This window comes from Lycium ferocissimum, unplaced genomic scaffold (assembly GCF_029784015.1).
Source record: "Lycium ferocissimum isolate CSIRO_LF1 unplaced genomic scaffold, AGI_CSIRO_Lferr_CH_V1 ctg4242, whole genome shotgun sequence".
NCBI lineage: Eukaryota > Viridiplantae > Streptophyta > Magnoliopsida > Solanales > Solanaceae > Lycium > Lycium ferocissimum.
This window is the reverse complement of record NW_026725616.1, coordinates 8,769-27,914: the sequence shown is the minus strand read 5'-3', so window position 1 is coordinate 27,914 and position 19,146 is coordinate 8,769. Positions and strand designations below refer to the sequence as shown.

The window sequence follows — 19,146 nt, the reverse complement described above, 5'->3', positions numbered from 1 at the left end:
TTCCCATTCTATTACTTCTAGTGATTCTACAATCTTAATTCGGTGTAATTAACATCATTCTCCATCACCCATATGATTCTAACAATCTCAAGTCAACAATCCAAAACCCTACTATAGTTCGTGTAATTCTCCTTACTAAACCCATTTACTATTCTCCCAAGAACTCATCAATTCACTATTATGAATGATTAGAGTGTAAGATTACCTTTTTGACGTTCAATCCTCTTGAATTTGGGTTCTAGGGTTTCCACATTCAACGATAATGTTCCAATCACAACTCTATGGATTAGAAGGGTTTACTCACGTTAGAAAGAGATTAGGGACTTGAATTCAATCTAGAATCATGATAAAACTTACCTTGGAGGGTTCTTGAGGCTTGGGACTTGTTCCCTCTAACTTTAGGGTGATTTTTCGTGACTAGAGATGTTAGGGAAAATAAACCCCAAGCTTAAATATAACTTAAAACGCGAAATCCAACTTTGACCCGAAATCGACCGTTTCGTTAGAATTGGGTCCGCGATGGTGTGAATCGCGCAATATTCTGTAGGTAACTACTCAGAGTTTCCCGATCGGCCCGCGAAGCGGGGCCTTCGCACGCGCCCTCACGCACCCCGAGAAGCGGTGTGTGTCGGTTTTGTACAGTGTTCGGTAAAATAGGCATAACTTCTTATACATAGCTCTGGTCAAGGCCCATAATATACCGTTGGAAATCTATTTCAAAGGGCTACAACTTTCATGTTTTAAGTTTCAAATTACCAACGGATTTTCACGAAATTCGGCCGGAAGGCGTATTTATCAAAAACTTAGCCGATTCTATAGACTTTTAAACGCCTTACTATTAGCCATATTGGAGACGATCATATCTCCTTGCTCCAACTTCGATCGTGCTGGTCCTTATATCGTTAGAAATCTATTTTTATGTACTACAACTTTCATCGAGGGCACTTTCCCAAATTCCCAACTAATCAAAGAGTTATCCGCTCGTTGTGCGCTATCAACCATTTTCGCAAAACGTTCAAACCTTCAATTTTTCCACTAAAACTCTAATGATATGAGTCTAACCTTAGTTCTTAGATACGGGGTGTAACATATCAGGTAGAATAATGTTGGTATAAATTATGGTACAATGTTCTTCAGAAAAAAACTTATAAATTATAGTACAATGTTTGGTTGCAAATTTAAGTCTAGTACAATTAATACCGCATATTGTTTATACACCCTATTCAATACTTTTCTTATGCATAATAAACCATGGCATTAATAATGCCATACTATTCTCATACACCCTATTCAGAAGTTATGCAATGCATGTTATTTTTAATACAACAAACCAAACGGTCAATAAGAAATATTGCCATTATAATTGATTTCGGCATTACTAATCCTAGCAAAACTTGCCTTTGAACCAAACGCCCCCAAGAATGAGAAAAACAATTACCTAAGGTTCCACAACCATCTATTCTTGAGGGGTGTAACAACATTGTCTAACAGAAAATAATAAGAAGAGAACATCAAAACCTCAACAAGCCTGAACCATGCTGTTCTCCAATAAGGATTGAAGAGTGCTACAGATAGTCCTATCAAGATCGCTCCATAAGACACAATAAAGCCGATGTATAAATCCTCCATATCCACAAAGCCTGTAGATTCCTCACTTCCATCATTTGAGGTATTTGACGATTTAATATCGCTACACTCGTTGTCTAATGGATAACCACAAAGCAAAGGATTCCCTGATAGCGTTTGTCAAAGTTGAGAACCGAGCTTTAAATGATGGTACCGCACCAGATAAATTATTGTATGCAACGCTGAATATCGCAAATAATGTAGCTCAAGTAGGCCCACAGAATTCTCCCATTCAAGTTGTTGTAGGATAGGTCCGTACTCTCGGTTTCATGTAATTTAGAGAAGAATTTGGGATTCTTCCAAAGATGTGGTTGTGCGATAGATTCAATGCATGTATTTTGCTCAAGTTTCCTAGCTCAATGGGAATTTCACCTGTTAATCCGTTACTTGAGATCAATACCCGACATAAGCTTTAGAATCCTTCCCTTATAAGTGTACAGGTTTCTTTTTGTTGAAAACTGGACCTGGGTTTCGACATCCATCAAAAAGAAGGAACTTACAATTCCATATGAAATGTGGTAGTGCCTTGTTAACCTTATCCAACCCTCAAACTCTAGCCGCACTGACCTGCAAGTTGAACCATAATATACACTTCTTGTTTCTGCTTCATTTTCCGCTTGTGTTAAGTTACCCAAACAAGGAAGGAGAGGACCATAAAGCTTATTAAAAGACAAATCCATGATGGATAACTTGTTTAGCGGACAAATCTGTTGGAATTTCTCCTTCCAATTGGTTATTGTTGAGAGAAGGGTTCGTATATGAAAGTGAGCCTATGGTGTGTGGGATATTTCTGTAAAAATCGCTGTGGCCAAGATCCAATGTTATCGAGAAGAGATGTTGAAAAGTGAATCTTTAAGTTCACCACCTAATTGATTTTTGTCTAGATGGATGTGTTTAAGGGGTAAACCACTCACACAAGAAGGAACATTGCCTGAAATTCTATTTTCGGACAAAGCTAAGACCTGAATGAGCTTCAAATTGCAAATCCCAACTGGAATCGAGCCTTCAAGATTATTTCTAGCCAAATCGAGTCGTAACAATCTTGTGTTATCTCTAATCCATCTCGAATCTCTCCAGAGAAGTTATTGCCGCTAGCATCCGTAATAAGAGGGTTTAAGAAAATGTTACTAGGTAACGGTCCTCAAACCTATTCTCATTTAAGTACAAATAAAATAGCATACTTGGTCTGATATCCTTCGAAAATATTTGCCCCGACAAATTGTTGTTTGACAAAATGTGAGGTAATTCAAGTATTGAAGAACCAATTGCCGGATCACTAAGAACTCCTCCGACAAGAAATTATGAGATAGATCTAGCCGGTAATGAAAAGCCGCCAATATCAGAAGGTATAGGACCTTCAAGCAAATTTGTTGACATGTTCAGTTCATTAAGCATTGGGAAGGTTGAACTTATGTTTGCCGGAACATGTCCGCTTAGTTTGTTATTAGAAACATAAAGTTCCTTTAAACCGAGATGACTACTGGCTGGCAACTTCAATGGTCTGATGAAAGCGTTATCTGTAGCATAAAGGCCCGCAAGTTTGGTGTTATTCTCTAACAACCAAGTCGGAAAGTTTCCTGGTAAATAATTATTGCCTATAGCTAGAACTCTCAAATCATGCTGGTAATGGAGGAAAGAAGGCAATTTTTGGAGGTTTATGGATCCCTCAATAGAAAAAAGCTGCAACTGGAAATTTGGGACCCAATTCTTGAATTTGGTGTCTATAGTTATAGTATTATAGCCAACATCCAAGTAGGTAAGTTTTGAGTGGTTGGCGAATTGATTGAATGATAGTGGAACTTCAAATTGGTTATATGAAATATCCAAGTACTCTAGTGATGTGAGTGTCTTCCAAAGAGGATATGAGGCTATATTTCCAGTGAAGTGATTCCCAGCAAGACTAAGCCATCGAAGTGATGTCAAGTTTCCAATACATGAAGGAAGTGTTCCCTCAAAATTGTTGTTTAAGAATGACACCTCTTGAAGGTTTTTAAGTTCACACCAACCTATATTTCAAAGAGAAAAGGGTCAGATGACATTTAGCTAAAAAAACAAAAATTCTACAATACATATTTGTTATTGTAGTTTTTCTTAAATCCTGTGAATTCTAATTATATGTCAGATTTACTAGTAAGTTTGAGAAACCCATTGACCTTGTAGGTTGGATAACTCACGTCCTTGTAGTTTTAGGTATTGGTTGGATATGTATAAAGGAGTTGTAATTGAGGATTTTTTGCACGAGTATTCTCATTCAGAGTGAAAAGCTCTCTCTGCTTTTGCCTCGAGGATGTATCTCGTTAAATCTCTGCGTTATTTCTTCTTTTCTATTTGTGTTGGTATGATTGTATGTCAGTTAACTCACGATCTTTTTGCCACAACAATCTATATCTATATCTATATCTATATATAATAGAAAGCTAGATATAGACAAGGTGATGTGGTACCTCTCTATAGCCTAGAAAACCATTTATCTTTTTTCTCTTTTTTTTTTTTGGATTTTTCCTCATTTAAAAACTAATGTTCTATATTAAAAAAAACCAAAACATTAATCACTTAATTCTCTTAATTATGCCTCTTAATTCTCTTACTCTCTTCCTCTTCTATTCGTTACTTGTAGTAATAGAGAAAAAAATAATGAAAAGTTATGAAGGCAATTAAGAATAGTAGTAAATGTTAATGATCTTTTTTTTCTTATTTTTTTCTTTATTATGTTACTTTTGCAGTTCAGTCTACTTCCTATATATGCTCTTTTTTAAAAACACTTTCTCTTATTTTTGTTTGAATTAGCCATTCTTTCCGTTGAAAAAAAAAAAAATCTTCCCAGATTATTTTTCTGAAAATTAGTGCACTTATAAAACAAATTTTATCACAATGATCGGTTAATGCATTCAATATTATGCACATAATACTACTTTTATTACAATCAATTAGTGTATTCAATGCTGATTTTATGACCATCACTCGACATATATTACTCTTTTCATTTGTTTTGTATTACTCATAAGTTACAATTGTATTGGTTACTATAAATACAAAAAACATATTTAATTCATTGCAAAAAAAAAAAAAAAAAAATCTCTTCTTTTTCATTTATCATTTTCATTCCTCTCCTCATTCCAAAATCTCTGCACATAAAGTTCCCTCTTTTTCTTTTCCTTTTTTCCCAGGTGGGTGCTTTTTTGCCCCTCTTTTTCTTTTTCGTACTCTTATCTGACTCTTCTATACAACCGATATTGTGGTGAGCTTTTTCATGTATTAGTTGTTTTCGTTTTGAAAATACAAAAAATATATACTCTTCTTAGGTGAACGAAAATGGTTGTAAAACAAGGTAAAAGTGTTTTTAGTATTTTTTTTTTGTGATGCACATTGTTGTAGAATCTCTTTTGGTGTAGGTTGATTTGGAGGGTAATTCACCGGACAATGAAAATTACAAAACAAAGGTAATGATCTTCGGAGGTATTTTTTTTCGTGATGCACACTGTTGTAGATTCTCTTTTATTTTCTTTATTGTGTTTGCTTTTAAAATGATTTTAAGTCTTGATAGGTGACGACAACATCAAAGCTTTGTATTCACTCCTCAAGAGCTCGAAAAAAAGGTGGTATATACATATATATGTGTTGTTCCTATTTTTACTCTGTTCCAAACCGAATATTTATAGTGCTAATTCATAGTTTGTAACTTTGCCTTTTGTTAGGCCTAAAATGACTATTTAAATTTTATGGGTGATTGTATTAAATTCAAATTGCGTTTCATTATCTTTTCATTGTTTACAATAGGGAAAGAGAGAGAGAGAGAGAGAGAGAGAGAGAATTGAGAAAAAATAATTATCTCTGCATGTTCCCCAAACAAATGATAACTTTAAAAATATGTGATTATTTTCCTATGCATACACATACAATTGAAAAAGTGGGAACCACAAAAAGGAATTAACTTCTCCAAAATCCGCTATAGGATTTTTTTATGGTGTTTTAAAGAGGTTGTCCAGCCAATTTCTTCATAAAAACGAATAAAAACGAATAAATGTGTATTATGATTTACAACATATAATATGTTTTCTTAAATATTTAAATATCTAAATTTTATTCTTAAAATTAGATTGTAAATCCATAACAAATGTTTCAAAATTATTTTTATTGGACAAAGAGAATGATAAAAAATTTGACACGGTTTGACTTTTCTAAATTTATTAGTAGAAGGAATTCGTTACTTGATTATTTTACAAAAGAATATTAGTTTCTGATTTTAGGGGAGGAATTTAAGGGCATAAATAAGAGAAAGATAAGAAAAGAAGAAAAACAGAAAAGAATACGTAAAAGTATAATAATAAAAAATCAAGTGACAATAGGTGGGAATTAGAAAATAGTTTAAAAATAAATATGTAAAGTAAATTATTAAGACGGAAATTATAGGAAAAATATAAGAAAAGAAGGATAAATAAAAGAAAAGGAACAAAGCTGCAAAAAAGAATTCCAAAAATATCAAGAAGATAATGAGAATATCAAATAATTTTTTATCGGGTTTTCTTTATTTCAAAAATTAGAAAAAGTCTCTCTTTTTTCTTTGTTTACACAAGTAAGGAAAGATAAATGCAACTCTTGGATATAAATTCATTAAGTTTCTAAAATTGTGAAAACATACGTTTTTATCTTAATATTTACTAGAATTTTTTTTAAAAAAAAATTGAGATTAGCAGGTCAAAATGTGTAGAATTTCAAGTGAAAGAAACAAACTAAATAAATTTTGACACTATTTATTATATAAAAATAATTGTGGAACATATGTCACTTTAATCTCCGAGTATTAGAGGAAGGGCTAGAGATTATGTTGATGATATTATCGCGCGAAGCACGGATAAGTTTACTAGACACGTGAGTAAGTGTACTCTCCATCCTCGCATGTCTTACTTAGTGTTGAATGTAGTATTCACTGGTACTGAATATGATATCTTTGCATTTAATTTTTGCACTTGGTGACATAACTTCGAAAAGAGATTGTTTATGATAATAGTTACTTAAAGTGATGGAAATATTGAAATAATGTCAGCCCACTTTTTCTGGGATTTGACATCAAAATGGAAAAAAAAAAAAGATGAACAATTGCGATTAAAAAAATGGCTAATGCACCGCGCGTAGCGCGGGCATCTTTACTAGTAATGCATATATGAATAGAATCATGGTAATGTCTGAAAAAAGAGAGAAAATAACACTACCTTTATTAGGGAGGGTGCCATAACCCCCACCAAAAGCCATAGTCAGCACTTTAAGAGAAGTCATTTGTCCAATGCTTGAAAGAAAATTCTCATTTAAATAAGATCCCTCCAAGTACAAGTACTCCAGTGTGCTCAGATTTCTTAATTCTTATATCAAAGAGAGAGTCAAAGAAAAGAAAAGAAAAAGAATCACAACACCAATATTAAAAATAAAAAAAAAATAGTGATAGAAGTAATGTAGAGAGACTTTGAGTTAGAGTTTACCATAAGTTATGGCAGAAGCAGTGAGATCACTATTTTTATAAGAAAGCCCCTTGAGAGATGAGAATGATTTTAAGGATTGTAAGATGTTGGTGGAGTTGGAACTAGAATTTCCAAGTCTTAAATTCCTTAGAGAACTCATTCTTTTACTACCTGTTTGTTGGTGCATAGGAAGAAATAAATCTTATTGTTAACATTAAATCTATCCTTTGTCACACAATAATAGAGAAATCAATACTATTTATAAGGTAGACAATTATTGCATTTATCAAATAATCCAATAACAAGTACAATAACAATTCTTTGAAGTTAGTAATCCATGTACCTTTGGTAGTCACAAAGCCCTCAAAATTGTTCTTCCGGAGATCTAGAAATTCCAAATTGCTCAAGGCAATTATATCTAGACAAGTAAATCAAAATAAATAAGAAGCACAAACAAAAAAGAAGATACTTGAGATATTTAGTTGGATGATTGATAGGTTAATGAAGCAACATGTTTTTTGGGGGCGTTTTCAGTACTCGCTTTGGGGCCGATTAATCGAGATTCCCGCAATGGAGGAAGCGCCCCCTACCAAGATTTTTTCATTGACAGGGATCAAACTCGAGACCTTTCATTAAGGGTCAAGGCAATCCTATCCGTTCCACCACAGTCATTTTACGACGATAAAGCTATATGCATGTGATAAAAGGGTGAAACTCGGATAGTAAGAAGTTTAACGAACCATTCATTTCAATTTTTCCATCAATGCTATTGTTATAGAGATCCAGATGCTTGAGAGATGGAAGATGCTTGAGAGATGAAAAGATGGTGGAATTGAAGTCATTGTCAAACAAATAGAGTCTCTCTAAATTCCTCAATCCAGTATGTGTACCAAGACCTGCATTGGTTTATGAAATTCATTATTAGCTAGGGACAAAAACAAAATGTTTGAGTGTAGCCATTCTCTTCTTTGTGGTTTTAGGAGGGAATATTTTCTAAAAACTAACTTTTTAATTTATTTTTAGTGTTTGATAAGTAAGTGGAGAATATTGTCCCAAGAATATTTATACATAATATAAGCAAACACTGTTGAGGTGAGGGGATGGTGGATGTACTGTTGGGGATGGGGAGGAGATAATTAGCACTAAATATCACTTATGAAATTTGTTTTCCTTACTATTACCACATATGCTCGACTTTTAAGGAACTTTTGGGGTTTTCTGCCCGGTATCCGCTACATGTTTTAAGGATTCGACTAATTCATATTTGCACCGAGTAAGGCCCATTAAGGGGGAAGCACTCCCTACTAGTTTTTTTTTTTTTTTTTTTGCATTCTCAGGACTCGAACTTGAAACTTCTAGTTAAGGGCGGAAGAAACCTATCTATCCGAACACAACCTTTTGATGGTGGCTTTTAAGAAATTTATTTTTCTAGAGAAAATATTTTGACCAACCAAACATAACAAGATTAAAATATACTTATATTACTCCATACCAAGAAACACCCTTAGTCTTATTTGATCCACTGTCTTTACTCACTTCTTGTTTTTCTCTTTTTATATAATTTTTTTAGTCATCTTATAGTATAATCTCCATGTTAAATTGTATACATATATTTGTATGGGAAAGGAGCTTACCCAGTGCAGAAAGGGCATTGATGTCATTGATTTCATAACCTGTCAACACGAGTACCCTTAAATTGCTCATCCCGGGACATTTCTCACTTAGGCCTTCATCTAAAAATAGAACTATTTCAAGTGAGTCCTAATATTGCATAATATCATCCAACAATGGCCACAGTTCAAAAATATATCACAACAACCCTTATTATATGCATAAAAAAAGAAGGATAGAGTATACTGCTATGATTAATTTGTATGTTCAAAAGAGGGTATGAAATTAGTCGACGTGAGCGTAAGTTAGTCCAAAAACCATAATTTTTAGAAGTAAAAAAAGGGCGGCATCCATTGATGGAGCCAGAATTTCAAGCAAGGGAATTCAAAAATTGATATAGTACCATGATTTAAATTCTTACCTACAACATAAAACTATTATGGAGTTACCTTTTATCATTACTATTAAAATTCTCGTTATGCAAGGTAATTTAATAATTTTTATATCTATACACGAAAAAAAGAAAGTAGTAGTATTTTGAACAATGTACCTATAGGCATAGAGCGATTTTTCAACGAAGAGAATTCAGAATCCACTTGTGTGCCCAAGACACGATTAAGTCGTAGAACCTCGAGAGATGAAATCCAACATAGAGGTGTTAAAATATTTGGAAAGCGGAGATGATTTGAACTCAAATCGAGTACTTTCAGGTTGGTCAGATGTGACAGTTTGTCGAACCCTGGTAAATAAAGTCACAAAAAAAAAACATGGTTAATGTGCATACATAGCTAGCGTTTGGACATATATTTGGTTGAAACTTGAAAAAAGAGTTTTTTAAGATGAGATGAAAAAAATGGTTTTTGAAAGTTGAAATTGTGTTTGGACATGCATTTTACTACTTGAAAAGAAGTTGAAGTTTTGTGTGTAGAAAACTTCAAAAGTAGTCTAAACCACTTTTTGAAACTTGAAAAACTCATATTCAAAAACTGCCCAAAAATTGGTCACTTTTTATAACCAAACAATGCTTTCAAAATATTTCTTGATAGAATTTTTGAGGGAATTTTCAACAGAATGTCCATCGGATAGCTTTCGATGAGACAATTTCCGGCGGACTCCCTCGGAAATTTCCATAAAAAATTTGTGTGTGTTTTAATCGCGAACCATGTGGTTCGTTGGATGAAATTCCTCCTTCCTGAACCAGAGATTTCAAGTTTGAGTTCTCTAAATAAATAAATTCTTAGTACGTGAGGAACACGTTTGCCCCTTAAATGAACCATATATAGCAGGAATTTGGGCTAATCGAGCCGATGAGTTCCAGATCTCAAATGATTATAGAGAAAAAGAGATGTGGCAAAAAGAGATCAACCTTCATTTTTGGTCGACCCTATAATATAATTTTCAGACAATATAAGAACTTCTAGTGATTTGAATGGAAGAAATAGAGAGGCATTAAAACTCCAACCATCCCTTGATCCTAGCCTTGCTGCTTTGAGATCGAGTTCAACCACCCGACCTGTTGCTAAGCTGCATTTTACCGAAGGCCAAGAACAACAATCCAAAAAACCACTCTCGTTATAGGTTGCCCAGATGGCTAAGAGTCCACCATTTGAACTCATCATGTTTGCTTGTAGCTCTAATAGAGCACTTCTCTCTTCCTCCCAACACATATTGGGCACAGTGGTGGAGCTAGAAATCCTAACAAAAGGGTATGAAAAATAAGAAATACGATTAATTATCAAGTAGCAGGAGCAGCTCAAAAGAATTAATTAGTTGCTTAAAGTCAAGCCATAATAAGAGAAATTATTATCTCTTGATTGATCTGTTTTTTTCTGCCTTGACAACTTGTTTCGTAAGTTCACTAACAATAAACTAATACAACACTAGCTATAGCTATAATTAGTAGTAGTAAGTAGTACAATGAATCAGGGGCCATAAACTCCATAGAGTAATGAGACAAAAGAACTTCTTGAACTATGGCTCAATTAAACGAGACAAGAGAAATAGCTAATCTAGGAAAACTACATTGAGATTGAAAAGTTAAATTATTATAAATAAAATACATAGAGGAAAAAATCAAAATTGAAGAGGAAAATAAAGGTAAATTTATCATAATTTACTCACTCATTCGAATAATCTCAACCAAATCCAAGAAAAGAGAAAGAAAAACATAAAATTTAAAACTTGATATTAATGATAATTATAAAAATTATTACCTCTGTCCCAATTTATGTGGCATACTTTTCTTTTTAGTTTGTCCCAAAAAGAGTGTCAATTTTTTATATTTAGAAATATTTTAACTTTATGATATGATTTACAACTACATAAATAACATAAATTTCAAAAATCTTCTAAATTTTGTGCCCTAGTCAAATAGTGCAACATAATTTGGGACGGAGGGAGTATATTTTATAATATAGTTTTGGAGCCTTCAATCCTTGGAGGCTTAAAGCTAAAATGTCTTCTATGACCTTATCCAGCCGATAATGTCAAGGAGATTTAATAGTTATATATATATTTATATACAACAACAACAACATACCCAAGCCTAATTCCTCCTTGGAGGCTTAAAGAGGGTTAAGTGTACGCGTCTTCTACCTGAAAGGTGGGATCATTGAAAGACGATAATGTATATATATTTTTATATATATATATATATATATATATAAAAAGAATTTATTATTACTCCATCTGTAGTGCAATTTTTGAACGATGGAGATTCAATTGAACCCCTTCTTAACACACTTACCTCTGCCACAGATTGGCCACAACTACCAGATAAAGCACCAACAACCAAAACTTAATATTCCCCATATCCTTCACCTCACGTAAGTATACTAGTGTAATTTTTTTTTTTTTTTGGATAGTATATAATTGTTCTTTCTTTTTCAAAACTCTGATGTTGTAAACATAGCTAGTAGAAGGTTTATATAGGACTTTAGGCACCTCTATTCCACATAACCCAAAACCCAAGATAAAAAGTTTCTGTTGAGAATAAAATGGTATAATGTCAGTGCCTTTCCAACACGGCAACATGAAAAAGAAATTAGTCATCATTTGAAGAATGTTGTCACACCATTTTCACCCTAGAGCGTGATTAGCGGCACCTTTTACTTACACGAACCTGAGTTAACCAACTTATAACTCTCGTCCTTCATATCTCGAATGGTAAAATAAGGCTAAGGGCTAAATATGAACATAATATCATGCATAAATATATATACAATAGGCTACAATGCCAACATAACTACCGACACAACATAACTAGACTGTACACAGGAACTGTCCGCAAAGCCTCTATGAACATGACTGAAGTATATAAGTCGGGACAGGGCCCCCGACAAGCCCGCACAAAAATCATACATATATATATATAAACCCAGACTCGGCAATGCTTCGTGAAGAAGTCAAGCTCACCAATCAAAATCGGTACCGAGGCGTGTACTACGATGAAAGATCATCGTTTTCTCACACTACACTCACGGGCGAACGCATTCCACAAGAAGGGACGTCATGACGAACAATGTATTGAGTAGGTACAGGCATAAATACCGAAATCAAAAAAATCGGGATCGAACCGAACCGAACTTCAAGAAACCGAAATTGAAAGAACCGAACCGAACTAGTTTGGTTCGGTGTTTGGTATTCACCTTCAAAAAACCGAAACCGAAATGGGCGAACCGAACTTTTATGAAACCGAACCGAAGAACCAAAATTTAAACCGAAATTTATACATTACCCAAAAAAAATTAAAATAGTTGGACGTAAGTTTAAAAAAAAAAACCCAATTGTAATAAGCTCTCTTTTGCTTTGTATCCCTAATTTTTCACTTGATTGAGAAAATCAAATATCCTTAACAAAGAAAAGTGACTAGGATGTGTCTTTAGGATTAATGTATGTCCTTTATGTGTTTTCTTAATTATTCTTACTGCATGTATATAACACCTAGTAATCCTATATTATGGTTATGGTATTCTGTTCTTGTGTATCCCGTTTGTTTGATTTTGATTTTAATTTGTTAGTTTTATATTTTGTTGCTTTTGAGAATATGAATTAGTGTAAATAGAATCGCTTCTAATATCATATCAAAAAAACCGAATTGAAAAAACCGAAACCGAACTAAACCAAACTTCACAAAACCGAAACCGAACTAGTTTGGTTCGGTGTTCGGTGTCCACCTTCAAAAAACCGAAACCGAAATAGCCAAACCGAAGTTTGATAAAATCAAACCGAAGTTAACCGAACGCCCATCCTCCTAGTAAAAGCAAGTATGTAAGGCATGAATAGTAGTATGATATCGGAATGAAGATAACGTAAGACAAAGTAAGTAATTATCACCGATGCTCTTCTTAAGGTCTTTGTCATGTAAACTACTCGTACGGGAGAACTATTTCATACACAACATACATACGTATGTCTTCACGTACATTTTACTATACATACGTCTAACATATTCATACCCAGAGACTTTCGGGACTCGGTGTCATCCGTGCCGGCTGAAACTTTCGGACTCGGTGTTATCCCCACCGATCGGTCCGGGATGCAATGCATACATACATACATATACATAAAAATACATAAATAAAATCAACATCATCATTAGCATTAGCATTATCACTATATCCTTCCTTAGAAGATCAACTATCGTAAGGTGAAGTCGACGATGTCATGGGAGTCTCGAGAATCATGAACTTAAATAGCATTGAAAATAATCATTATCTTCGCTATATCTCACCTCGAAGGAACGAGTAACATGAGGTGAGACCATCGATAATAAAAGATCAAGGGATTCACGGAATGACTCAATAATCTCATAATGCCCTCAAATCATAGCTTTCCATAATTTCTAGAATAGAATCGTAAACATCGTCACAATCATTATAGAACATTTTTCATTTAACATCATAAGAGCTTTGGAAATCTTGAATTCTTACTTTTGGGAATAAGAACGGCATAGAAATATGGACAGAATTCTAGCTTAAGAATCATGCCTTTGAAAGAAAAAGGCTAGCCTTACATACCTTTCGGTCGCCTTAGTCGTTCAACGTTTATTCTTCCAAGCTCGCAAATCTACACATAAACCATCCATATTATCATTTGGCTCAATATCATACACTTGTCTCAAGCATTCAAATGAAATCCTTTTTTTGGGCTACTGTAGAAATTCGAGCAAAATCTCCTCCGTTTATATACCTAGCCCGAAATCATAGTCCAATGACCAACAACAATAACAACAATACCAACATCAACCACAATATTATCAATAATATATTCCATAAAATATCCCCACGACATTTGTCCAATTTTTCCACCAACAACTCCACTATACAATTATTCAACAACTCTACTTCCGTAAATAAACTTATATCCATATCAATAAGGAGAGATTCATACCTTATTTTCACTAGTACCATGATATCTCCAATATTTACCTTGAATTCCAACCAAGATTTACCGCAATACGATAGTGTAATCACAGCTATGCGTTGTCCGAACTTAAATTCGGGGATAATACTTAATTTGCGTTAATATTTAGTGGGGGGAAGGTTGGGAGAACTCTCTAGAAATTTTGGGAGATTTTGAGAGGTGTTGGAATGAAAAATGAGGGGTACAACCTCTTTTATAAGGCTTTAAGGTCGGTTCGGTACTGTAACTTGAGAAAGGATTGATCTTATAGCGATTCTTGTAGCACGACGGTTACTGTAGAACGCGTTTCTGCTCTGTCAGCCTAACTTGTAATGTCCATAATTCTCTATTTCGATGTCGTATCGACGAGCGGTTTGTTGCGTTGGAAACTAGACTTCATGAACTTCGATTTAGGCTTTTGCTTTACTTCAAAACTCCTCATATACTATAAGATATACTCTCTCCAATTTGGACCAAAATTGTCCCTCATATTTTTTTCCAAAGTTCCAACAAATTAATTCCTTTATTTCACTCGCCCTCCAATCCTTCCATAGTTTACTATATGAACGTAAGCCGTCATGACCATAGGATTAGTTCGTATAATATCATATATCCTTGAAGAGAACTCCAGTATCCATACTTAGAACGTCAAACACTTATAAATTTTCACGTACGAAACTACGGGGTGTAACAAATGCATTGACAAATGGGGCAAAATTTTGTTTGTTTAGATGACTTCATGACTGGAATATCAATCCTTAGGGCTCGTTTGGTATGAGCGATAAGGGATAATTAAATTTGAGATGAGTTTATCCCACATTTGGTTGGGATATAACTAATTTCGAGATTAGTTATCCCCGGATTGTAGTATTATTTTTATTCCTGTGGGAGGGTGGGATAACAATCCCCGGATAACTTGTTTCCCAACCAAACAACCCCTTAAAGTGTGTCGGATTAGTCACCATCAGGTCAGTTATTTGTTTTTGTGAGCCGGTAATATATCTTATTTTCAATATTATAAATTTCATATTTCAAGAGAACTTACCTATAAATATCTTTTGAATGACTAGATAATACAAAAAGTTTCTTACATTAACGATGTATATATTTATACTAGTGAAACTTACATAAATAGCTATCTTTTATTGGCTTCTAACTAGATATAACTATAAAATGCAAAATTACCAAAGTAGCTACTTTTCTTTAAAAACGCGTGTATTTCTGTTTTTTTGAAATATAGAGAAATACGATGAACGATAAACACGCTCCAGAGGAAATCGAGCTATTTATGGAACCGATTTTTTGAAATACGAAGAAATACACGGAAATACAAAAATCGGGTTGAGTAAAAATAGGCTATATTTTTGGAACAGATTCTTCTTTTCTTTTTAAATGGTAAGTTAAATTAAATCAACCATATTTCACACATTCCATAACGACTCACAATCTCTCTCAACTTTTATCACAATCAAAACTTTTTGAATTCGAAAACCACTAAAGATCGAAACTTCCAAATATAGAAAAATATCACACTGAATACAATGAAATATGGTTGATTGTTTAAGAAATATAAAGTTGTAGTATGCGTATATACAATGGAATACAATGAAATATATCAGAAACTATTTTCATAAATTAGAAATACAAAATACAGAAATACATTGAAATATAGCGAAATACAAAAATCGTGAAAACAAGGTGGAGTAAAAATAGGCTCTAGACCAAAAAAAAAATATATAAATACATTTAAATACAACAAATAATACATTGAAATATACTGAAAAATTAGATATCTTGTTTGTTGATACACTGAAATATACTGAAACATTTTATTAAACACTTGGTGGGCATGAAGCTCCACAACTCTCATCAATGATGTTTCTACAACAACAACCTATTCTCTTGCTCCTAGATGATGCTACAATATCATATTGCTATAACCAATACTATTCTTCATCACTCATAAGATAAACAACACCACATGATTAGCAAACATAAGAAGGATTTTCCTCTTATTTCTGCCTATCCATGGAGATTTAGCAAACGAATTGTTATGACTGAGCTTCGGTCATTAGCTGGAGATCCTCCATTGCTTTTCTTGTTGCCACTCGTGTATTTTTGCTTGGAGTATCAATATCCGCCATTAAAATGGAGAGTTAGAGCTTGTTGAAGATAGTCTAACAATGGCTGAAAATATATATAAAAAAAATTGAATGAAAAGTGAAGGTAAAAAAGACGATGAAATTTATGAACAATTGAAGGAAAATACAACAAATAACATAACGAAAATTAGTTACCTGTAGAGATTGGGTAACTAATAAGGAAGAAGAAGAAATCGTGCTAATTATGGTGAAGAATAATGGAAGTAAAATACGGTTGTGAATTGAAGATGTAAGAGAAAATATTTGAAGACAAAAAAAAGAGATTGTGGGTAAGTGGGAGAGAGATACCTTATTTTTAGGAAAATACTAGCTTACAAAAATAAGTTATAGATGGTAATTTGATAAATAATTAAGCTACCAAAAGTAATTAAAAAGAAAGATAGCTATTACTAATAAATAAGTTTTAGAGATAATTATGGGCTGTAAATTTTCCTTTATACTATATATACATATAACTTAAAATTATTGTAGAAACACATAAATTTTAAATCCAGAATCTTCGTTCAATTTTCTACTTGCTGTGGTTGCCCGAGTCTTATGGCAAAGTTGACAGCCATGCATTTATTTGTGTGGTTGATTTGCCTGAAATCCAAAGTTGTACTTCTAATCAATTGAAAATACAAGCCTAAGCCATCTTTATGGCAAATTTGAAGGCCACGTGTTACTTTTTATTAACTTTAGAAAGTGATAGTAGCAATTATCAGTCAATTCAAGTTTTTGTCCTACTTTGGATGACATAGTCAAGTCGTGAACTAATCAAGTGAACGTATAATCTTTATAGAGTTTAAATTATGTCTACGCATATTTTTTATCTTATTAATGTAATTTTTTTTTATAGCAGATAACTTATTATTTATTATAAGTTATTAATCAATGCTTATCAAATAGAGTTATATGTAACTACCTTTTAAATGACTTGATTGTATACATATTCTTATACATTAATTACATAGAACTTAAATTCAAATTTGTAATTTTATTGTATAAGGTGTTAACACCAAACTATTAAATATATAACAAGTGTTTGTACATAAAATTTTCTCACTAAATCAATTTTATTTAGGACATGTTTTTATCTTATTAAATTATTTAACCATGGTAATATATTAATTGAACCTGTAAGTAAAGTCTCAGTATTGAAACAAAACTATTTCCCCAAATCATATCTGTTCACACCTATTAAATAGGAAGAAGGAAAAAAAAGTTACAAGTAATGGAGAGAACGATTAATACATTTGTTAACACCTTAATTTCTTTGCTCAATAATAACTGGGGTTGTAGCTCATATGGTAGAGCGCTCGCTTCGCATGCGAGAGGCACGGGGTTTGATTCCTATTGCTTTTTTTTTTTTTTTTTGCACTTTAATTTATCTTTTAACGAGCATTAATGTGGTGTGTCTAATAAACACCACTTTTATGTTTAATATGTATGTCACACACAACAATAGAGTCGTGACACGGTCATTTGCTTTAAAAAATAACCAAAAGGTTCCTCTTTAAAATTACAAATATATCTTATTTTCTTCATTTTCACATCTTCATCTTCCCAAGTATACACCATACCTCAATAAAGCTATACATCCAAAATTAACACTCAAAAATATCAACAAAATAAAGTAAAAACGTTTTTAGTCCAAACACCATTAATCAAGTTCATTTTTATTGAACTAAAAAGGTGAAGCACATTATAGTTTGGTCAGATGATTTATTTGGGTGGTACTATGATGGGGTGTGAATTATTCGGATTAAATCGAGATATCAACCTGGACTGAATATTTTTTGTTACAGTATTTGGTTTAGTTATTTTATTTCCACCAAATCCAAAAAAAGAGAGAGAGAGAAAAACTTGAAACTTGATATTAATGATAATTATAGAAATTATATTTTATAATATACATAATTAGATTAGTACTTTTGGAGCTTCAACCCTTGGAGGCTTAAAGCTAAGCAATGTCTTCTATGGCCTTATCATTGAGCTGATAATATTAAGGAGATTTAACAGTTTATATATACACAAAAAGATTTGTTGTTAATCCACTTGTATAGTGTAACTTTTGAACGAAGTGGATTCAATTGAGCCCGTTCATAGACTTACCTCTGCCACTGATGGGCCATAACCACTAGATAAAGCACCAACAACCAAAACTTAATATTCCTCATATCCTTCAACCCCAGTAAAGTAGTTTCCATATTATTATTTTTTGGACTATTTATAATTGTTCTTTCTTTTCTAAAACTATTGTTTGCTGATGTTGTAAACCTAGCTAGTAGAAGGTTTACATAGGACTTTAGGCACCTCTACATGTCAGTGCCTTTCCAACATGGCAACATGAAAATGTAATCAGTCATCATTTCAAGAATGCAGTGACAAATGGGGCAAAATTTTGTTTGTTTAGATGACTTCATGACCAGGAAAGGCAAGTTTAGAGACGAGCAAGTTGACTGGAATATCAATCCATAGGGCTCGTTTGGTACAAGCGATAAGGGATAATTAATTCTGAAATTAAATTTGAGATGAGTTTATCCCATATTTGATTGAGATATAACTAATTCCGAGATTAGTTATCCCCGGATTATAGTATTATTTTTATTCCTGTGAGAGGGTGGGATAACAATCCATGGATAACTTGTTTCCCAATGAAACAACTCCTTAAAGTGTGTCGGATTAGTCACTATCGTCAGTTATTTGTTTTTGTGAGCCGGTAATATATCTTATTTTCAATATTATAAATTTTATATTTCAAGTGAACTTACATATAAATATTTTTTGAATGACTAGATAATTCTAAAAGTTTCTTACATTAACGATGTATATATTTATACTATATATATATATATAACTTAAAATTGTTATAGAAACACATAAATTTCAAATTCTGAATCTTCCTTCAA

General features: G+C 33.0%; 1 pseudogene; it reads right to left on the bottom strand.

Annotated features, from left to right (window-relative positions):
• Window positions 1-1,434: 1,434 nt before the first annotated feature.
• LOC132044360 (cuscuta receptor 1-like) lies at window positions 1,435-18,565 on the bottom strand (annotated as a pseudogene).
• Between the last annotated feature and the right edge of the window lie 581 nt (window positions 18,566-19,146).